Source organism: Lepidochelys kempii, chromosome 15, assembly GCF_965140285.1.
Source record: "Lepidochelys kempii isolate rLepKem1 chromosome 15, rLepKem1.hap1, whole genome shotgun sequence".
NCBI classification, from domain to species: Eukaryota; Metazoa; Chordata; order Testudines; family Cheloniidae; genus Lepidochelys; species Lepidochelys kempii.
The window spans coordinates 13108844-13131032 of record NC_136394.1 but is presented as its reverse complement, the minus strand read 5'-3'; the positions used below and the strand labels follow the sequence as shown (position 1 = coordinate 13131032).

At 43.4% G+C, this 22189-nt stretch overlaps 1 long non-coding RNA gene across 1 annotated transcript; it reads right to left on the bottom strand.

Moving 5' to 3' along the window:
- Positions 1 to 6575: 6575 nt before the first annotated feature.
- Positions 6576 to 15413, bottom strand: LOC144929483 (uncharacterized). Its single transcript, XR_013634722.1, has 4 exons — positions 14555 to 15413; positions 11767 to 11899; positions 11152 to 11247; positions 6576 to 6792 (listed from the first exon to the last, which is right to left on the bottom strand). It is a non-coding gene; the product is annotated as an uncharacterized LOC144929483 (long non-coding RNA).
- Between the last annotated feature and the right edge of the window lie 6776 nt (positions 15414 to 22189).

The window sequence follows — 22189 nt, the reverse complement described above, 5'->3', positions numbered from 1 at the left end:
AAAAGTGGGGGAGCTTGGTTTGCCAGACAGATCAACTAAGCCAATACTGACAACCTATATGAAAAGGCTGCAAAATACCATGCCTCCGGACTGCATCAACATACAGAAAACCTTATTATCCAGTCACTGTCAAAGCCAATTTTAGAAGAACTTAATGAGGCTGTTAAAAATGCTGGAAACACAACTCAGTTTATGTGAACCAACATGGCTGTTGCATCATACTTTCTATTTAAGCAAGAGGTACCCCACACTATAAAGTGGAGGCGAATGTTAAGTGCATTGTCATTGTTAATCCTGAAGTTGGACACTGGTTTCAAACAAGACCAGCAGATGTTCGCTATCTTCCTGAAAAAACTCAGCTGCCTCTCTAGAAGCATGTGGTGCAACAGTGAAAGACTTAGCCGTTGAAAAAGTGAAGAACTCTCTCACCATATTCAAAATATATGCATACATGGCTGGTGAATGCACCAATACAAATAGGCATCAAGTATTAAGTCATTGCATACGTTATCTTGATGTTCGTGGTAGGCCAGTAGATGCATTCTAGATGTTCAGGTTATAGAAGACACATCAGCTGCATCTATGACATCTTAGAAGAGTTAAATGCTTGTAAACTGAACCCCAGACAGATGGCTGCCTGTGCATTTGGTGGAGCTACAAACTTCTCTGAAAGACATAGTGGAGTAAAAGCTTTCCTCAGAGAAAACTGTAACCCTAATCTCTCCTATACACACTGCAGAGGCCATGTATTCCAGCTAGTGCTAGTAGAGGCTACAGAATCTTCAAAAGACATTAAAAAGCCATAAATGTAATGGCTTCTTATACTCTTCAGCAAGAGCCCAAAAGGACTGAATGTCTTGGAAACAAATAGAAGAAACACTGGGATTGAAGTTCAAATTAGTCCAACCTGGGAAAACCCGCTGGCTTTCTCATGAGCGATTTTTGGCTGTTGTCTGAAAATTACTGCAACCCTTATTACTGGCTTTGGAAAGTATCCACCAAGATAGGACAGATCTAAGTAGCAAGACTGGTGGACAACTTTTGTTACTAAGTTTAGAGAAGACTGTCGCCATTTTCTCTCTTGTAAGTCTACTGTTGAAACCACTTGGGTCATTAAACAATGTCATCCAGGCATCTGCTACAACAGTAGTACATCTTTGTCCAGTAATAGAAGCTACGCTTGGATCAATCAGAGATATCTATTGAAAATGTACTGGAAGAAGAAAAGAGTTCAGTCCAGAAGTTGACTAATGAAGGTACTTACTTTGACTCCTTAAGTGAAGAGGACAAGAAGGGTTTGTTAAGCCAGCTAAAAAAAGTACACAGACTTGATTCTTACAAATCTACAGTAGCGATTTCTGGATTCTACTCAACATCCACGTAGCTTTTACAGATGCCTGTCTTATAAAACCCCTACAGTTGAGTGGAGTGAGGCACTACGGGCAGTGGGGTTGCTATGTGATTGGGACAGAATAAAAAATTTTGAGCACAAAGTGGAATATCATATGACAAACGAAGATTTAACTTCAACTTCTTTATCATCACTAGTGGTTCGATCCAGTCTTTGTACTATGTTTCCTGGAATGAAAGAAGTAGGAATCTATCTCTTGCTGCTCCCAGTCACAACAGCTACAGTTGAGCATTCTTTTTCCTCATTGAATAGAATTTTGTGTTCTGAAAGAAGTCGCTTTCTGCCTGATCATGAGCATATCATGAAGGACTGGCAGTACCGGACACACAAGAAGACGCCAAAGAGTGCAAAATTACAACAAGAAACCAAGAAGGATGTCGATGTAGTGCTTCATAGTAGGCTTGAGTAGCCAACTTTAATTTCTGTGATGATTTTAAAACATGATTTAAATCTTAATAAAATGGTCATGAAACATTTTTCAGTTTTTACTATGGTGCCATACAGCCCACCGATGCCCTCACAGTCTCAACCCTTGTTGGCCTTCAGACCTCTCCCCCCACCCCCGAATATTCCAACACCCACCCTAATTTCAATTCTTGGGGAAAACACTGATTTCTGCCATGTTTGCTAGTTTATGCTGCAAGTTTTGTAATGCGTTTAGGCAGTGATGGATGTACTATGCTGGAGATTAAGGAAATGACCTTAGTCTAGCTTTGTTGTCAGTGGGTTATAAAATTAGTTGGAGACAGGAAAAAGCAGGAAAGCTATGTTCTAAATGATTCGTGTCTGGATGACTAAGTGGAAGAAGAACAATTGACGGGACTTCTGGGAATGGCTCAGTCAACACATTTGTAATTGAGTTAGTAATAGAACTTCATGGTGTGAAATTTGTTAGATCACTGGTTTTTAATAAAATATGTGGGGGAGGGAATAGTAAAGAGGCATCTATAATGAGGCTTTGCATTTATAGGGTCTGATGCTGCTCCCATTAAAGTAAATGGCCAAACTCCCATTGATTTCAGTAGGACTGGCATCAGGCCTATATAGTTTTTTTCTTGAAATCTCAAAGTTAGATAAGGATGATTTTGTTTTTACAGAAGGGGAAACTGAGGCACTGAGTGGTTAAAGTCATTTCCCCATGTCACTCAGAGCCAGGTCTCCTGACTCCCATTCCTTTGTCGTATTCACTACTACAGCTCTCTCTGAACAAGGGTAACAACAAACAGCTCTGCATTTTTTTTCTTGTAGGGATTCTCCTGAGCTGGCAGGCTGTTGGAGGTAGAGGTTCAGCTGTTCATTATCAGCTAGAATTCCATCTTGATAAGCTGAATTCTTGTTTAATTGTCTTGGTCTGCTGTGTTAATCCTCACCCCTCTCTCGTATTGGGCAAAGAAATCCACAACATGAACTGACAGTGATATGAACCCTATGTTGACGTAGTTTCACAGGCAAGTCAACATTTTATCATGTAGGCACATTCATATTGTCCTAGTTCAGCGGATCTCAAACTATGGGGCAGGTCTCCCAAGGGAACTAGGGTAACGTGTCAAGGGAGGCATGAGTTGTATGTGCCTTTTTATGTTTTTGTTTTTATTTTTTAAGAGCTCTGGCTGTCAGCCGTGGGTGGCTGGAGCTCAAGCAGAAGGGCTGTGCGCCATGGGTGGCGCGTGAACTACGATCTGGGGGAGGCTTGCCCCCAGTCCCACTCCTTCTGAGCCCCGAAGCGCTGGGAGGGCAGGCGGCTTAGCCCCAGCCCTGGAGCTTCAGGAGGGCCCCAGCTTGAGCCCTAACCGGGGCCACAACACAGGGACAGGGGAACTAGCAGGAAAGGGTCTGGGGGCAGAGTGTGGACAAGGGCCACACCTGGCTTTTTGGGGAGGCACAGCCTCCGATACCCACAACCCATGCCGTGCACACTTGGGAGGCAGGGATAAAAGGGACAGCCAGAGTCCCGCCACTTGGGCTCTCGTTCTTCTCTGCCCCCAGTCCCTCACCTGGAGACAGCAGAGCTCTGGCTGTCAGCCCCATGGAGGCAGCAGCAGTGCAGAGGTAAGAGTGGCAGTGGGGTGCTATGTCTGCTGGGAAGTGATATTGGTGAATATCACTTTTCACAGTGCCATCCTCATTTCCGTGCTGCTGCTGGACGGTGGTATATGTACTTAGGGGGAAAGAGTGTAAACCCCTATGAACAAAAAGAAGGGGAGCCCAATCAAATAAGTTTGAGAATCACTGTCCTCCTTTAATCTGGAGCTCACACTGCCACATTACAGTATTATATTTAGTGATTTTTTTTTAGTTAATATATTTTATAAAAAAATCTTTGATCCACTTACGGTCTACTTCTGCATTTCCACTTCTTACTGGAAGTTTTGGGTATGCAAGGATTGGTGCTATAGTCCTGACACTCCCCATTTAAAGAAGCTGTGCATGGCTTAAGGAGCTGAAGGTTTAAGGTATTTTAACTGATACCATATTTTCATCTGTTCCGGTAAGTAAAGGTGAGGATATCATAAACAATGGCGAACTCTGGCAAGTAGATTTCTTTGGCTGGAGAATTGTTTGGATGTTAGTACAGCAAAGACGGGTGAACGAGTTTAGAGAATATCCAGTCTGCTCGGCATTGATGGGAATGAGTCCCGATGGGTATGTAATGAGCATTACTGCTGGAACAAAAGTAAAGCAGCTCTGGAGAAAGGGGAATTCCTAGCTCATTGAAACTATTTCTCACTTAAAGCGAAAAGTCTCCTCCTTAGAGCTTGACAGCTCATACTGAATCCAGTATTGTACTCTCCCTAACACTCACCAATCTGCCAAGTGTGTTAGTCAAAGTTTAACATAGAAAAAAGAAAAGGAGTACTTGTGGCACCTTAGAGACTAACCAATTTATTTGAGCATGAGCTTTCGTGAGCTACAGCTCACTTCATCGGATGCATCGGATGCTGTAGCTCAGGAAAGCTCATGCTCAAATAAATTGGTTAGTCTCTAAGGTGCCACAAGTACTCCTTTTCTTTTTGCAAAGACAGACTAACACGGCTGTTACTCTGTAACATAGAAAAGGAAAGCAAAGCATCAGAATGGGGATCTTCTATGTGGATCTGAGAGGAAAGCTTTGCATGTAGTGTATTTAACTGTTTCTCTTCTGAACAACACACCAACCACAGCCAATATATGGGTTAATCCGTTGCAGACGGATGTATTTACCTAGTCCTGGACCCTAATGTTAGTATATTATCCCTCTGGTTCACTCCTTGCTATTCACTTTTAAGCTGCCCATTGTTTGTTAGATATGGGTTTCTCCAACTTTTTCCTAGTCTGGACCAATTTTTCAATACAAAGGTAGACTGATGGGCATCCACCCTGTTCCTCGGGTGGGGGGGAGAGATAGCTCAGTGGTTTGAGCATTGGTCTGCTAAACCTAGGGTTGTGAGTTTGATCCTTGAGGGGGGCATTTAGGAGTCTGGGGAAGAAATAGGGGATTGGTCCTGCTTTGAGCAGGGGGTTGGACTAGATGACCTCCTGAGGTCCCTTCCAACCCTGATATTCTATGATTCTGTGAATCTCATGGACCATTTCCCTTCCCAGGACTAATCGTATGACACTCCTGTGGCACTTACAGCAATTGCTTATATGGAAAAATAATATTTAGGAAAGTATTGAAAGTATTTCTTGCTGTATTTGAATGGGGTTTAGCAGCTGGAAATGAGGAGTAGCAGCTAGCATGATAGTGATAATCATCTTTCCTTGGACCACCAGCATGCGCTCCACGGGCCATCCATCAGTGGTACACAGACCACAATCTGGCAACCTCCATATGAAAGTATAGCACTAGAAATGATTAAAATTAAGGTTGAGAAGGCATTTCCATGATAAACCCAAATTGGTTAGTCTCTAAGGTGCCACAAGTACTCCTTTTCTTTTTGCGAATACAGACTAACACGGCTGTTACTCTGAAACCCATATTTCCAGGTTTCATTTGCAGATTTCCTAGATCTGTAGCCAACTATTTCCCACCAGCACTCCATCCATTTCTCTAAGGTGCTGAGCTAGTTACACTGTCACACTTACAACAGTTAGTTCCTTACACTTCACCTTGAAACATGCACAAGACTCATTAATGCCTGTTTCTAGGATTATATCTGGAATGCAGTGGTTTAAGAACGTAGGTAATGTAACTATCAAAATCAGTAGCCGAACAGCCATTGACTTAAGTGTCCCAAAAGCAACTAATGCTGAGATTCCTGTTTTGGCCCAGAATTAATGGCCCAGATGCTGCCATCCAGGCTGAACAAATGCAGTTGTTCTACACTAGAAGAAACCTTTGTGTCGTCTTCAGTCCCATCAGGTATGTCCTGGTGACACAGGTGAGGACAAATCAAGGACTGGAAAGATTTTTATTATCTGATGTTGAAAATTAAAGACAGTCAAATTCATCCCTGTTGTAATTCCACTGACTTCAGTGACATTATAACAGGGCGGAATCTGGCCTATTATATGTATCCTGAGTTTGGGAATGGTCGGTGATATATAATTCATGTTCCATTGTAGAATATTGTTCTTGATAATGGGCCCAGTCCTCTGCATGGGGTGGGCCCATTTTGTGAGGGTATTCTTCATATTCCAAGAGGCCTTCCTCTATAGCAGTGTTTCCCAAACTTGGGACACCGCTTGTTCAGGGAAAGCCCCTGGCAGGCCGGGCCAATTTGTTTACCTGTCGCGTCCGCAGGTTCGGCTGATTGCGTCTCTCACTGGCCGTGGTTCGCTGTTCTCGGCCAATGGGGGCTGCAGGAAGCGGTGCTGGCTGCCCTTCCCACAGCCCCCATTGGCCTGGAGCAGCAAACTGCTGCCAGTGGGAGCCGTGATCAGCCGAACCTGCGGATGCAGCAGGTAAACAAACAGGCCCAGCCCACCAGGAGCTTTCCCTGAACAAGCTGCATCCCAAGTTTGGGAAACACTACTCTATAGTATATGAGGCTATTCTGTTCCTCACAACCAGGGTCTGTGCACCCCAGTTCTGCATCTGCTGGAGTAGCTGCGGAATTGCATCCTTGGACCCCATTCGCAGAGTCAGCTTCTCTAGCAGAATGGAACATTTTAAAGGAATATTATTCCAGCTCATTTCTAATGCTAGAAACTCCTTTAATAAAACAAACAAAAAAATTCTCTCTGATCTAAAATAGTTGCTTCAACTCATCAGGTTTGTGACAGGCAATGTGAAATGATCTAAAAGCAATCAGGTGGTGCTACATCTGAGACAGCGTCTTTTGGAGGGGCTGCTGAGATGCCCATGCCACAGACGGTAGTGGGAGAGCAGAGCATACACCTGAACAGAACAGCCCTGCATGGGTTACTGTTCTAAGTACGGCAACCCTGTTCCAAGCAACCTAAAGAAGAGACAAAAGGGCAAGAAATAGACTATTTTTTTCTGCTGGGATTTTTTAAAAACATTTTTTAAAATACTTAATTTCTACTAACAAATTTACAAAAATTATATTTTTGTCAACTTTCAACAGAGATGGCCTTAGGATGTTAGACTACACACTAGTTTTAAAGTATGGTTGCAGAATTGCCAAACCCATGTGTTCCCCAAAATCACAACAGACTTAAAAATAATGAGATTTTAGAAAATAATATATTTTGGGCCTTTATTTGCTTTCTGGATTTTGAGCCATTACGATTGCTGTTTTCAAGCTTTTGTACAGAAACATGAGGACTAGACTATTTTAAGGAAAGCTGGGATTTTTACATAAATCACATGGCTCCTGAAGCTTTAAGAAAAATTCCAAATGTCATGATAAAATTGTGTGAATTGGCAGGACTGTATGTAGTGACCTTAATATGTCTGACAAGGAGATAACCCAAAGCCTGGATCCAAGTTTGGCTCTGGTTTTGACATGAAATTTTGTTCCTGAAGCCCTGCTCTGATTTTTGCTGTACTAAAATACAGGGTTTTTTTTTTTAACCCCACAGATATAAAGGAGCATTTCATATATCATTATCAGGTACAATTGACAGGAGAGCTGTACTTTAGCTGTCCAGTTTAACAAGTCTAGAGAACCATCTTGTTCCATTTCCTGATTATGACTGATGACTAAAAGGGAAAATAACACCACCAGCTGATAGTTGCTGGTTTCTCACAGAATTGTGTAGATTTCCAAAATAAGAGATTGTTGCCCTAAGTAAGATAAGCATTGACTCAGTGCAACGCTTTGTCAGACAGAGATTCCTAGGCCTGAATTTGATGTCAGTTTCACTAGTTTTCAGGGTAGCTCTGTTAACTTAACTGGCATTTTTCCTTATTTGGGCTGCAGTCCTGTAATTGGATCTGTTGAGGGGTACCCTGTGGCTACATGGAGCCCCACGGACAGTGGCGGATTAGCCACTGCGCCAACAGAGCCCGTGCCCAGGGCCCCCCAGCCAATTGGGGGCCCCAGAAAAAATCCGCTGCAGGAGATGGAAACCTGGGGCCGTGGGCAGGGGAAGCCCTTCTGCCCCGACCCCACTCTGCAGCAGCAGTGCCAGGCGGGGGAAGCCCCAGTGTGCCCTCTGTCCCCGGCAGAAGCTGTGAAACAGGGGAATCCCTCCCTTCCTCCCGCCCCAGCACCAGCGGCCACTGCCCCCATCCTCACCAGAAGCTGAGGGATGGGGGAAGCCCCCATCCCAACGGTTCTCTAGACCAGTGCTACTCAAAGTGGTGGTCTGCAGACTGGTGCCGGTCCGTGAGCCATCAGCTGCCGGTCTGCATGCACATTGGAAAAAAAAATTGCTGGTCCCCCACTAGCTAGCTTGAGAAGCACTGCTCTAGACCCCATCCCTGGCAGAAGCCATGGGAAAAGGGAACACCTCCAAAGTGGCCCCCGACCACATCCCTGGCAGAAGCCAAGGGACTGGGGAACTCCCTCCCGCCGAAGTAGCCCCCGACTCTGTCCCTTGCAGAAGCCAAGGAATGGGGAAAGGTCCCCTCAGTGACCCCCATCCCTGGCAGAAGCCGAGGGATGGGGACCGAAGTTGGGGGCAAGGGAGAAAGGAGCAAAAGGGGTTGCACGGCTGCAGTGGAATGGTGGGACCCTGGGTGGAACAGGAGTGGCCACAGGGAAGGGGCAGAAAGGGGTGGAGCAGTGGGCCAGGCTGCAGGCGGAAGGTGTGGAATGGGGGTGAGGCCGCAGGCAGAAACGGTGGGGAGGGAGCCCCCCACTTGTTGTGGCCCAGGGCCCCAGGAAACCATAATCCACCTCTTCCAACAGACTTCAGTGGGTTCCATGCAAGCGCCAGGGCAGATCCTTGTGCCTGCATGGATCCCATGGCAGTTTCAGGGCTTTAACGTGTGGAAACTGAATCAGGCCCAATGAGTCTGTAATCAACATCACTAGTTAGGGAGAGTCAGTTCCCGTGTTCAGTGGAGCTTTCGGTTCACTTAATTTGTTTCACGGACAGCAAAATACAGCACGCTATGATGGAAGGGCAGTTCCATAAACATCATTCCTTGCCAGAAGCGTATTCAGCAATTATGATTGAGATTGTTCTCGCTCTGAGTCTGAAAAGCAACTTTTGAACATACAGCGTTGTTGTGTGTGGTTTTCTTCAGTGATTCTAGACATCCATCATTATGGCATGTACATCCTAAGGATGTTTTAACCTCCCGGTGCTTTGATAACTTTACTTTTGCCAATAGTACTGTCATAAATATAAAGGGAAGGGTAAACACCTTTAAAATCCCTCCTGGCCAGTGGAAAAACCCTTTCACCTGTAAAGGGTTAAGAAGCTAGGATAACCTCGCTGGCACCTGACCAAAATGACCAATGAGGAGACAAGTTACTTTCAAAGCTGGAGGGGCGGAAAAACAAAGGGTCTGTCTATCTGTATGATGTTTTTGCCAGGGACAGAACAGGAATGGAGTCTTAGAACTTAGTAAGTAAGCTAGCTAGATATGCGTTAGATTATGATTTCTTTAAATGGCTGAGGAAATAAGCTGTGCTGAAAGGAATGGATATTCCTGTCTTTGTGTCTTTTTGTAACTTAAGGTTTTGCCTAGAGGGATTCTCTATGTTTTGAATCTAATTACCCTGTAAGGTATTTACCCATCCTGATTTTACAGAGGTGATTCTTTTTACTTCTGTTAAAATTCTTCTTTTCAGAAACTGAATGCTTTTTCATTGTTCTTAAGATCTAAGGGTTTGGGTCTGTGGTCACCTATGCAAATTGGTGAGGATTTTTACCAAACCTTCCCCAGGAAGTGGGGTGCAAGGGTTGGGAGGATTTTGGGGGGAAAAACGTTTCCAAACAACTCTTTCCCAGTAACCAGTTAAACGTTTGGTGGTGGCAGCGAAAGTCCAAGGGCAAAGGGTAAAGTAGTTTGTACCTTGGGGAAGTTTTAACCTAAGCTGCTAAAAGTAAGCTAAGGAGGTTTTCATGCAGGTCCCGACATCTGTACCCTAGAGTTCAGAGTGGGGAAGGAACCTTGACAAGTACCGAGTAAATAGAGCTCTCAGCTGTTTAATAAAACAAAAGACTGTTTTAAAAATGTCTAAAGGAAGGGTATAAAATCAGAGCGTTAACATGGACTGAGTGGGATTCATTTAGCTGGGAGTAGACTCCAATAGGGTATTTCATGTTATTTTTACCTTTTTAATTGTCTCTGACAGTTGTTATGGGTTTTTTAAGAGCTGTGATTATATTTTCTGATGCCCAATAACATGAATAAGTCTGTTCGGAAAGATCCCTTCTGTGTACGCCACTTATCTGTAAAGCAGAATGGGTTCCTCCTCTCCCACTAATGGCACTCTACCAAACTCACTTGCATCTTCTAGCAGCTCAGCTGCTGACTTCTCGGTCAATTACTCATGAGAGAAACTCGCTTTTAGGTCATTCTGTGTTCAGATTTTGATTGCCAAGATGGGCCAACTCAAAATAAAATAAATACTTGGGTCATTTCCTGTGAGGGGAGGATGGAAAGTCCTGAACACTTGTGAATCCATCCTATAAACCACATAGAATCTGTGTGAAAGGGAAACTTCTAATCCCAGCATATTTGTAGAGCCCATGAAAGATAAATGAATGAGCATCAGGGTAGAAAAGGATGGGGATCTTTGCTCACTGAAGTCATTGGCAAAATTCCCATTGACTGTGGTGTAGGGTGACCATTTTGGCTGGGACAGTCCCTTTTTTAAGCCCTGTCCCGGCTGTCACGATTTTTTCCCCTCCAAAAGTGGGCATTTGTCCTGTTTGCTCTTGCCGACTTAATCTGTTGACAAATGTCCACTTTTGTCAAAAAAGCTGGTTGCAGTGCAGAGGAACATGGGGGGGCGGGGGGGCGAGCAGAGACGCCAGCCCTGTGCAGGGGGGAGGCAGCATTCACACATGCAGGGGGATGGCAGGCTTCCAGCAACTGGAAACAGCCTCACGCAGGGGGCTAGCAGGCTTCCAGTTACCAGAAACAGCCTCTTGGGGGGGCCCTCAGGCAAGCAGCTGGGGGTGTCCCATTTTCCCTTTGGGAAATATGTCACCCTACGTCTCAATGCTGTACCACTGAAGAGAGCAGGGTGATCAAACCACCATAGCAGAGGTGCCTACAGAGGGCAACATTCTCAAGGTTCTTATTTTAAAGCGATTTGCCTAAGGGACATTTATGATAAAGCCCAAAGAAGCTAGATGCTCGGGGAAGTGAGGCCTAGCACAATAGCTGCTACTGTGTCTATTAAAAGTGGAAACAAGGACAGCACGCTTGGCTTCGTGGAGTGGCTTACATTGCTCTGTAGGCACCCTACTAGATGATGTAGGAGAGTTGCTGCTGATCTCTGAAAAGGAGACACTCCCTCTAGTCCTGATTCAGTATTGCAACCCTATGGATTAAAAAATCATGAGACACTTAAAAACTATGAAACTGGCTTCAAAATTATGAAATTTATCAAAAATAATAAATGTTGGGTGCTTTTTATTTGTCTTTTGGTTTCTGGGCCTTTGGGGGTACTCTCGGGTCATATTTTCAAGCTTTTCTCTGCCGCCATGAGGCCAAGAAATGTCCTGTTTTAAAATGAAAGCTGGGATTCTGACAATCATCTGATTTCAGGTACTTTAAGAAAAAGACTATATGTCACAGAGCTCATGAGAATTGGCACCACAGTAATGATGAGCTGAAAGAATCCATAAGGGTGGGGGGAGAAAGGAGAGTGTTTGGAAAAACAGCAGGTTCGTAGGGCTCCAGAATCCTTCCTCTACCAGGGATAATGTGGAAACAGCTACGCAGCCTCCAATGAGGCTATGAGTAAAATATCAGATGTAAGCATGTGTGTTTTAGGAACAAGCATCAGCAACAGGGATGCTTGATGCAAATTGGAAAATTGTAGTCAGGCCTCACTCACCTTGAGTTTTATGTTTGTGGGCTACAGTCTGCTGATTTAATCCTGCCTCCCTTTTCTGATAGCCTTTTGGAGTCAACTGCTGCTCCTGAAGATGCATCACTGCAGTTTGAGTCTTAGTCTTGTACTGCTTCAGCTTTGAGATAGAAAACACGCATGAGAGTATCTGCTGTTATAGGCTGGAGAGTTGTGTTGCGTCAACTGAGGCCTAAAAGTTATCTGATTGATCTGATCTCTAATTTTAATTATTTTTGAAAGTGTGTCCTTTTCCCCCACCCCCTTAAGAAATAATGGGGAATGGATCAAGACAAGTGGTATTTTACAGCATGACAGCAGCAGGAAATTTGCAGCTGTGTCCTTAATGCTGTTTTCATTACACTGTTTTGAATATATCATATTTACTATTATCTGTTATTTCCTCGTTTCTTGTGTTTTTAAAATGCTCAAACCTATATATAAAGTTTAAAACTAAAATCAAGACTTACCTTGTATCTATGTCCATTTTATGACTGCATGAGACTGTGTATTAGATACCCATACTGTGTTAAAATGAAATTAGGGGGTCCATTTTTGACATGGAGCCAACTATCTATTAATCGGAGAGATTACAAATCTGGCATGTTTCGAAATGTATTCAGACTCCTTCAGCAAAGAAACCTTTTTAGAACAGTGATGATCTTACTCAGGGCCAAATTTTCTGCTGGTTTAAACTAAACCAGCTGCCAATGGTTCCATGGGGCCATTGCAGCAGAAAGGATCGCCATAGTGCATGGATGCTCTGCCACATCCCCGTTCTCCCAAGAACTCGCTGGTGGCCTGGGAAGGATGGCATAGAGCCAATTACACTAATTCATTACCACCCAAGGATAATCTACACACAGGGGAAGTTCTCTACTGCCAGATTTGCCACATTTTAGTCTGCTTTGTACCAGGAGACCAGTGCAAAGCAGGTATCTCCGGGTTAAGGACCTGCCCTCAATCTTTAACTCATTGGGGCAAGTTATTTTTATTTTTATTATTATCAATTATTATTACTTTATATTGCAGTACAACTCGAAGGCCACAATGAGAATCATGGCCATATTGTATGAGACATTGGACAAACAGGGTAGAATTTTTCTGGAGAATTTGTGGCAAAATCCATGAAACTTCTTGTATTAAGTGATTTTTAAGTATCTTTGTCATCACTTTTCTAGGGACCTGAGGTCTTGGTGGATTCACCATCACTTTCCATTTTTTAAGTCAAGACTGGGTATCTTTCTGAGAGATTATGCTGTATCTCAAACAGAAGCTGTGGGCTTGGTGCAAAGGTTACTTGATGAGCCTTATTGGCCGGTGTTATGCAGAGTCACACTAGATGATCATAATGGTCCCTTGTGGCCTTGAAATGTATGAATCTCAAAGAAGACATGGTCCCTGCCTCGAAGAGTCTACAATCTGAATTGAAAGAAGGGATTGTACAAACCAGGGATTGTAAAACAATAGCGGGAATGAGGGGAGGCGGCATGAGGGTGACCGTGATGAGATCTTGATGTTCCATAGGTTAGCTATGTGCACAGCATGATGGCTCCAAATTATAGTTTGTTTGTTTAAATTAATAAGACTGTGTGGCAGCATAGACGAAAGAGCAGAGCTGTTGGCAAGAGAAATGCACACCAGAGTCAGTGGATGCATGCCACTGACGGTGGGTACCTTAAGAACATAAGAGCAGCCATACTGGGCCAGACGAATGGTCCATCTAGCCCAGTATCCTGTCTTCCGACAGTGGCCAATGCCAAGTGCTTCAGAGGGAATTAACGGAACAGGCAGTCATCGAGTGAGCCATCCCATTGTCCGCTCCCAGCTTCTGGCAACAATTGCTACTAAAGACTGAATTTTGTTATGAGATTATCTTCCCTGGAGAGTATGTGGGTTTGTTTCCAGAGTGAATGCAGACTCAAGAAGGTCAGTTCTCAAAGAAACACCAGTACTCTTTCCCATATGCACTAGTCATTATTGTGTTCTCTAGTCTTTCGATAGGGTGTCACCTACAGATTCTGAATGCACCTGCATATCATCACTGCTTGTCGCACTATCCCCCAGGCCAGTAAGTTCACTCCTTGCAGTGACTCCCAGTCAGGCACTCATAATGAACAAAATTCTGCACTGCAATAAACTAGTGCAGCCATTTACAACAGAGAATTGGCCCACAGGGTTTAGTATTATATACATTTACATAGCATTCCATGTGTTGGACTCTACTGCATTTCTGATCACTTGCATGCCACATCTCTTCTGTTGCTTTTTGGAGACTCCTTGGGGGGGTCTTTCCTGTGTGAATTCTGTCAGTTCAGAAATGCAGACACAGTTCCAAAGCTGAAGGCAAAGGATGAGAACTAATATGTCTGGAAGTAATATTGCTCTTGGCTGTATCACAGAAAAGTCAGTGCTTGATTACTATTTATGTGAACATTTGGTATGAATTTAATTGCCGTTTAATTCAGCTTCAGTGAGACTTCTTAACGTTGTAAGATAACAGTGCTTCCGTGGGGGATGGATGAGATATCTGTGGTATTCTAATGTTATAGCATCATACTGTGGTCACTGTAGCATAAGATTATTGACCGCTATGGTAACGTACAATAGACTGTGTGATCAGTGAGTAAGTAAAGCCCATTTGTGTTGTTAGCACCTGCCTTCATTGTATCCATAGCTATTTCCTTGTTTTTATTTCCCTTGTTTTAATTCTCCCATGAGTTTCTGTTTCTGGGGTTACAATAAATACAGTTGATAAGATTCAGCCATCACACACCTTGTAATCCTATTTGAAGTCAGTGGAATCTAACATCAGGATTATGATGATGTCGTGGGGGGTAAGAGAGGTGAGCGGTGAACACCAAGTTATTTTATCTCCAAATTGCTAGGAAGCTGTCAGCTAAGAACAAGAAATTGTCCGCCAAATCTTAATAATTTTCTCTTTTCATGCCAATTCAGGGATTCGGCCCCCTTCATAACTATTTTAATCACATGGGGCTCTTACTGTGCTGTAGGGGACACCACATTTAAAAACAAGCAAAATACAATTATTAATAATGAATATTTCATAACTTTAAAAAAGGTAAGAGGGAAAAGAATAAAACAAAATCAAAATACAAGCAAGAAGAAACAGTGGTTGCTTCAGTCACAATCTCTTTCTGTGGAGAGCTTTCAACAGAGATTATTTCTTAAGAGTGGGTCAGTCCCTGGTGAGCTCACTCTTCTCTTGGTGAATTAAGACCAAAATATATTATCTCCCCAACTCAATAGTGAGTCCTGTCTCAATATATCATCGAGAGCTGAAGCCGTTTATAGATTGGCAAGAGAATTTTGTTCAGTTGTGGTGAATTCTGTTTGGCTTATAATGGAGACCTAAACAATGTACAAATAGGCAGAAGTAAGTGGTCTTAACTAAGTCCTGTGAAAATTAAGTACGTAACTCAGTTACTGAAAAGACGCTATGTGAGAGTTAGTTACTCATTTGAAATACCAATGTTTCTTATGAACCCATCAACTCCATTTAAAAAATGGTCTTCAATCAGGTTAATTAATGAATATTAAGCATCTTAAATTCAAATTAAATCCCACTGTTTCTCATTGTTTACCAAACGTAATTAAAAAGAAAAGGAGTACTTGTGGCACCTTAGAGACTAACAAATTTATTTGAGCATAAGCTTTCGTGAGCTACAGCTCACTTCATCAGATGTATTAGTGGAAAATACAGTGGGGAGATTTATATACACAGAGAACATGAAACAATGGGTGTTACCAGCGGGGAGAAGGGGGGACCTTTTGTAGTGATAATCAAGGTGGGCCATTTCCAGCAGTTGACAAGAAAGTCCGAGGAACAGTGTGGCTGATGTGATTAGGCCCTATGATGGTGTCCCCTGAAGAGATAAGTGGACACAGTTGGCAAAGGGCTTTGTTACAAGGATAGGTTCCTGGGTTAGTGGTTCCGTTGTGTGGTGTTGGATAATGTCATAGCAAACCTGGTGGCTGAACTTTGTGACTTTGTCCTCACCCATAACTATTTTACATTTGGGGACAATGTATACCTTCAAATCAGCAGCACTGCTGTGGGTACCTGCATGGCTCCACAGTATGCCAACATTTTTATGGCTGACTTAGAACAACGCTTCTTCAGCTCTTGTCCCCTAATGCCCCTACTCTACTTGCGCTACATTGATGACATCTTCATCATCTGGACCCATAGAAAAGAAGCCCTTGAGGAATTCCACCATGATTTCAACAATTTCCATCCCACCATCAACCTCAGCCTGGTCCAGTCCACACAAGAGATCCACTTCCTGGACACTACGGTGCTAATAAGTGATGGTCACATAAACACCACCCTATACCGGAAACCTACTGACTGCTATACCTACCTACATGCCTCCAGCTTTCATCCAGACCACACCACATGATCCATTGTCTACAGCCAAGCTCTACGATACAACCGCATTTGCTCCAACCCCTCAGACAAACACCTGCAAGATCTCTATCAAGCATTCTTACAACTACAGTACGCACCTGCTGAAGTGAAGAAACAGATGGACAGAGCCAGAAGAGTACCCAGAAGTTACCTACTACAGGACAAGCCCAATAAAGAAAATAACAGAACACCACTAGCCATCACCTTCAGCCCCCAACTAAAACCTCTCCAACGCATCATCAAGGATCTACAACCTATCCTGAAGGACGACTCATCGTTCTCCCAGATCTTGGGAGACAGGCCAGTCCTTGCTTACAGACAGCCCCCCAACCTGAAGCAAATGCTTATCAGCAACCACACACCACACCGCAGAAATTAACCCAGGAACCTATCCTTGCAACAAAGCCCGTTGCCAACTGTGTCCACATATCTATTTAGGGGTCACCATCATAATGCCTAATCACATCAGCCACACTGTCAGAGGCTCGTTCACCTGCACATCTACCAATGTGATATATGCCATCATGTGCCAGCAATGCCCCTCTGCCATGTACATTGGCCAAACCGGATAGTCTCTACGTAACAGAATAAATGGACACAAATCAGACGTCAAGAATTATAACATTCAAAAACCAGTCAGAGAACACTTCAATCTCTTTGGTCACTCGATTACAGACCTAAAAGTGGCAATTCTTCAACAAAAAACTTCAAAAACAGATTCCAACAAGAGACTGCTGAATTGGAATTAATTTGCTAACTTGATACAATTAACTTAAGCTTGAATAAAGACTGGGAGTGGATGGGTCATTACACAAAGTAAAGCTATTTCCCCATGTTTATTCCCACCCCCCACTGTTTCTCAGACCTTCTTGTCAACTGCTGGAAATGGCCCACCTTGATTATCACTACTAAAGGTGCCCCCGGCCCCCACTCTCCTGGTAATAGCTCACCTTACCTGATCACTCTTGTTACAGTGTGTATGGTAACACCCCTTGTTTAATGTTCTCTGTGTATATAAATCTCCTCACTGCATTTTCCACTGAATGCATCCAATTAAGTGAGCTGTAGCTCACAAAAGCTTATGCTCAAATAAATTTATTAGTCTCTAAGATGCCACAAGTACTCCTTTTCTTTTTGCGGATACAGACTAACACGGCTGCTACTCTGAAACCAAACTTAATTAGTTTCCACAAGTACACACTGTGACAGATCTTGCAGTTCTATGCAATATCTTTGTGGACCATATTGTATTACATTTGAGTATCACTGTGGCTCAGGGATTGTGTGCCACTCCAGATGGGAGGGTTATCACAGCTCCTCCAGGAACAGAAAGCAGTGGGGGGTGATAAGGTGGAATCGGATTATAAACACTTCCAGAGTGGCATTACCCCCTCGGGAGGCTTGCATATACTGGTTCGTATTGGGTTTTCCAGAGACCAACAGACAAAAAAGCGCTTTTGATATAAAAAGACTGTGGTTAAACTTATTCTGGGCCTTCTTTCTGATCCAGCAGAAGGACATGACCTTCTGTCCAAGGGGGGGACCAACTGTTGTGGAAGGATTGGAAAGTCTTTGGCTTACTAGGGCTTGTGCTAGCCCTCACTTGGGGTTGGTTGGTAGGGGAGCGTCTCCTAGTGGTCAGGGCTTAGGCCTGTGATATGCAGGGGAATTGTTGGTAATAGAGCCAGGGCCCTCCCACTCCACCAGACTCTGATCCAGGGCCCTTTGAGGGCCATCAGTGCTCTGACAACCAGAGATGCTTAAGGTGGCCTCCACGGGTCACTTCCTACCACCTCCCTGCATCTGGGGTAAGGCAGTGTGAGGGTTGTCTGCTCACTACAAAGCTTCTGGCAGCTGCATGTAGTGAGGTCATTCTCCTTTTCTCTCAGATGGCAACTGCCTCCTCTTGTGGTATGGCCCAGCATCCCAGGGCCAGCTCAGTCCACGGGCTTTCCCCTCCTGGGCTGGTCCAAACGGCAAGGGGATCAATCAAGTCCAGCATTCATGTGCAAGGGAGTGTTTCTTTCCCAGGGTATCCTGCAGCAGGCCCTTCCTTCTCTCAGGGAGGGACCTTTGGGCAGTTGTTTAGGGAGAGATTCTGCCTTCCCTCAGCTCTGCTCTCCTCCCTGGGCCTGATCTGCCCCAAAACGAGCTTCTCCCCTGTCTTTTAACTCCTCCTCCAGTTGGCACATTTGTTATAGGTGCAGCGTGGCAGGGCTGGCAGAGCCCAGAGTATTTCCTTGTTGCTCAGTGTGGGATTTGTATACCCTGTCACAGGGCCCTGTAAGACTGATGGGTGACTAATGGTGTGTGTTTAAATCTGTTTATAGTTTTTATATGCTTTCTCTGTAATGTTTTTTTTTTAATTACCAAGGCATACTGGCTTGCTGGGGATAACATAGTGTAAAGCAGGAATCTGTGCAGCCTTAAAAAAAACCCAGTCAGAAGGAAATGGGACAGTGGTCCCTGCCCAAAGACAGGTGATGGCTGGGGACTCCTGGAGTTGACCACAGAGTGGGGGTATGCAGATGCAGTTTCCCTGAAACTGAGAAACACAGTCTGAACAATAAGAAAAGGAGTACTTATGGCACCTTAGAGACTAACCAGTTTATTTGAGCATAAGCTTTCGTGAGCTACAGCTCACTTCACAGCATCCGATGAAGTGAGCTGTAGCTCACGAAAGCTTATGCTCAAATAAATTGGTTAGTCTCTAAGGTGCCACAAATCCTCCTTTTCTTTTTTGCGAAGACAGACTAACATGGCTGCTACTCTGAAACCAGTCTGAACAAACTGGTGTTTAACAGGAGAAAATATTAGTGCCTTAAATCACAATAGTATTTCAATATCCCAATAAGACTATTACAAGAACAATTTAAATCCAGTCCCTTGATGCTGCTTTTGAAAACCTCATCTTGCCAAGGACGTTAATGGCTCAATGATGTCATGTTGTAGAAGCAGCAATGGACTGGGAGGTTGTATTTCCTTGATATTGTGTGGTGGCTTCTTTGTTCGTTGTTGTCTTAGCTGTTTTCTTGCTCCTGTTTGCTTGCTTGGAAGAGATGAGATGAACAGATGACACTGAGATGAGTTCTGAGAGCTGGTATCTCAGTTCAGAGATACTGAGTTTCTGTGGTTGCACTGAAGGTAGAAGATGAACCTTTTCCAGTGGTTTGGCTAGATCTAAAGGTGACAGTGGCTAATATTTTCATGGGCTCAGCACCCTTCTGGGATGTCTTTGTAGTATTTTCAGCTCATGCATATGCAATCTTACTAAAGCATATTCAGCAAGGTTGTAATTCTTCTACAGGTTTATGGTTCTATAGCTTTTGTCTTTGTGATGGAAAATTCTTGGAATGTCTTTAAAGGTAGAATTTTAAACTCTTTATTTATGTTTATTTTCTGAGATATCCTTTCACTGCCATCAGGGTTTAAAAGGAGTTGAAATTCTGTGTCAGGGCAGTCCAAACATTCTATTTTCTCTGTAAAAGTCTTTCAGCTTTTAAAATAGTTTTTTAAAATGTACATGATTCTTAAAGGTTTCAGAGGAACAGCCGTGTTAGTCTGTATTCACAAAAAGAAAAGGAGTACTTGTGGCACCTTAGAGACTAACCAATTTATTTGAGCATGAGCTTTCGTGAGCTACAGCTCACTTCATCAGATGTTTACCGTGGAAACTGCAGACCTAACCTATCTGGACTGTCCAGGAGACGGCTAGACAGTGCAGAGACATGTTTTTTGAGGGAAATCCATGACTGGGAGTGTATTGGAGGCAGTTTCCACGGTAAACATCTGATGAAGTGAGCTGTAGCTCACGAAAGCTCATGCTCAAATAAATTGGTTAGTCTCTAAGGTGCCACAAGTACTCCTTTTCTTTTTATGATTCTTAAAGATAATCTTTAAACTTAAATGGTCATTAAAGAAGGTATCATCTTTCCTTAATAATTTTTGTTGTGTTCCTGAGTATGGTAAGGGAGTTACTTAAGCGTTGTCAGGTAACTAATTAATTTCCAAATTGATATAAATATTTTAGTACTCAAATGGCTTCTTTATAAGTAACCACTTGTAGCAAGGTCATTTGATTCCATATTGGTACATAAAACATCTCACTAGTCACATAACAGTGATATCAGGAAGTTATTGAATTGGATGCTTGAATTTATATACAAAATGTTTACAAAGGAACATCACAAAAAGAGCTTGTAGCATCTTAAGCATTTACAGAATAAGCAAAGGCTTTTACCTTGAAGTGGAAACCTGAGGTTAGAAGTAACCAACAATTTCCCAAGTATACATGTTTTCCTAAAAGTGGAATGAATGAAGACTTTAGAGCACTTCTTATTGAAATTGATTTCATTTGTAATACTTCTAGATTTCTTTGTGTTGATTTAAAACTGTTTTTTTCTTTGAAGAGACAAGGGGGAGTGAAGGGGTATGACATTCTGGGGTGCAATCTGGACCAGTGTCATCACCTGTCCTTCAACCTGGGATGCCTCACAATGTTTTACTGCTGTGGCTCCCAATCTGGGCTCCTCACAAGCAGCCAAACAGCATACAGGTCATTCCCTGAATGTCTGTATATAGCCACAAGCCTGGTCCAGCAGCCTGTCAGCAAACCCTAGCCACACTCTGGCTTACAGCAGCTTTGGTTACAACATGCACGGTGACTCCAATACACTCCCAGTCATGGATTTCCCTCAAAAAACATGTCTCTGCACTGTCTAGCCGTCTCCTGGACAGTCCAGATAGGTTAGGTCTGTTGCTCCTCTAAGGGGATCAAAATACAATAGCTTGCCACTTTAAATGGAGTTACCCACACAGTTCACAACACTGGATTAGTTTTGATTAAAGAATAAAACAAGTTTATTTAGCTACAAAGAGAGAGGTTTTAAGTGAGTATAAGTATTATGGCATTAAAATCAGAAATGATTACAAGAAGAAGAACAATAAAATTCTTCTCAGTATTAAACATAACAAACTAGACTTGTTTCAGAGTAGCAGCCGTGTTAGTCTGTATTTGCAAAAAGAAAAGGAGTACTTGTGGCACCTTAGAGAATAAATTTGTTAGTCTCTAAGGTGCCACAAGTACTCCTTTTCTTTTTGCGAAACTAGACTTAGTTCAAGATGAAATTCTTACCACAGGTTTTCTGTACATTGCTGACCAAGTTTCAAGTCCAACAGCTGTTTATTTTGTCTGCTTAGCTGAAAAGAGAGAGATAGACGGAGAGTGATAACTTAAGGTGTTTTTGCCCTTGTCTAGTTCGGGTTTCAGAGTAGCAGCCGTGTTAGTCTGTATTCGCAGAAAGAAAAGGAGTACTTGTGGCACCTCAGAGACTAACCAATTTATTTGAGCATAAGCTTTCGTGAGCTACAGCTCACTTCATCGGATGCATTCAGTGGAAAATACAGTGGGGAGATTTATATACATAGAGAACACGAAACAATGGGTGTTACCATACACACTGTAATGAGAGTGATCACTTAAGGTGAGCTATTACCAGGAGGAGAGCGGGGGGGGGGTGGGGGGTGTGTGGAAGGGGGGGCACCTTTTATAATGATAATCAAGGTGGGCCATTTCTAGCAGTTGACAAGAACGTCTGAGGAACAGGACACTAAACTACTGCATGCTACAAGGGGCCACAACAGTGGTTCCCTTAACCCACCCAGCAATATTGTTAATCTATCCAACTCTACTCTTAGCCCAGCAGAAGAATCTGGCCTATCTCGGGGCCTCTCCTTCTGTTCCTCCACCGCCACGAACATGATACAGTTCTGTGGTGACCTAGAATCCTATTTTCGACGTCTCCGACTCAAGGAATATTTCCAACACACCTCTGAACTACATACTAATGCACAGAGACCTTCCTACCAAGACTAGAAAAAGAAGGATTCTGGATGGACTCCTCCTGAAGGTCGAAACAACAGACTGGACTTCTACATAGAGTGCTTCTGCCGACGTGCACGGGCTGAAATTGTGGAAAA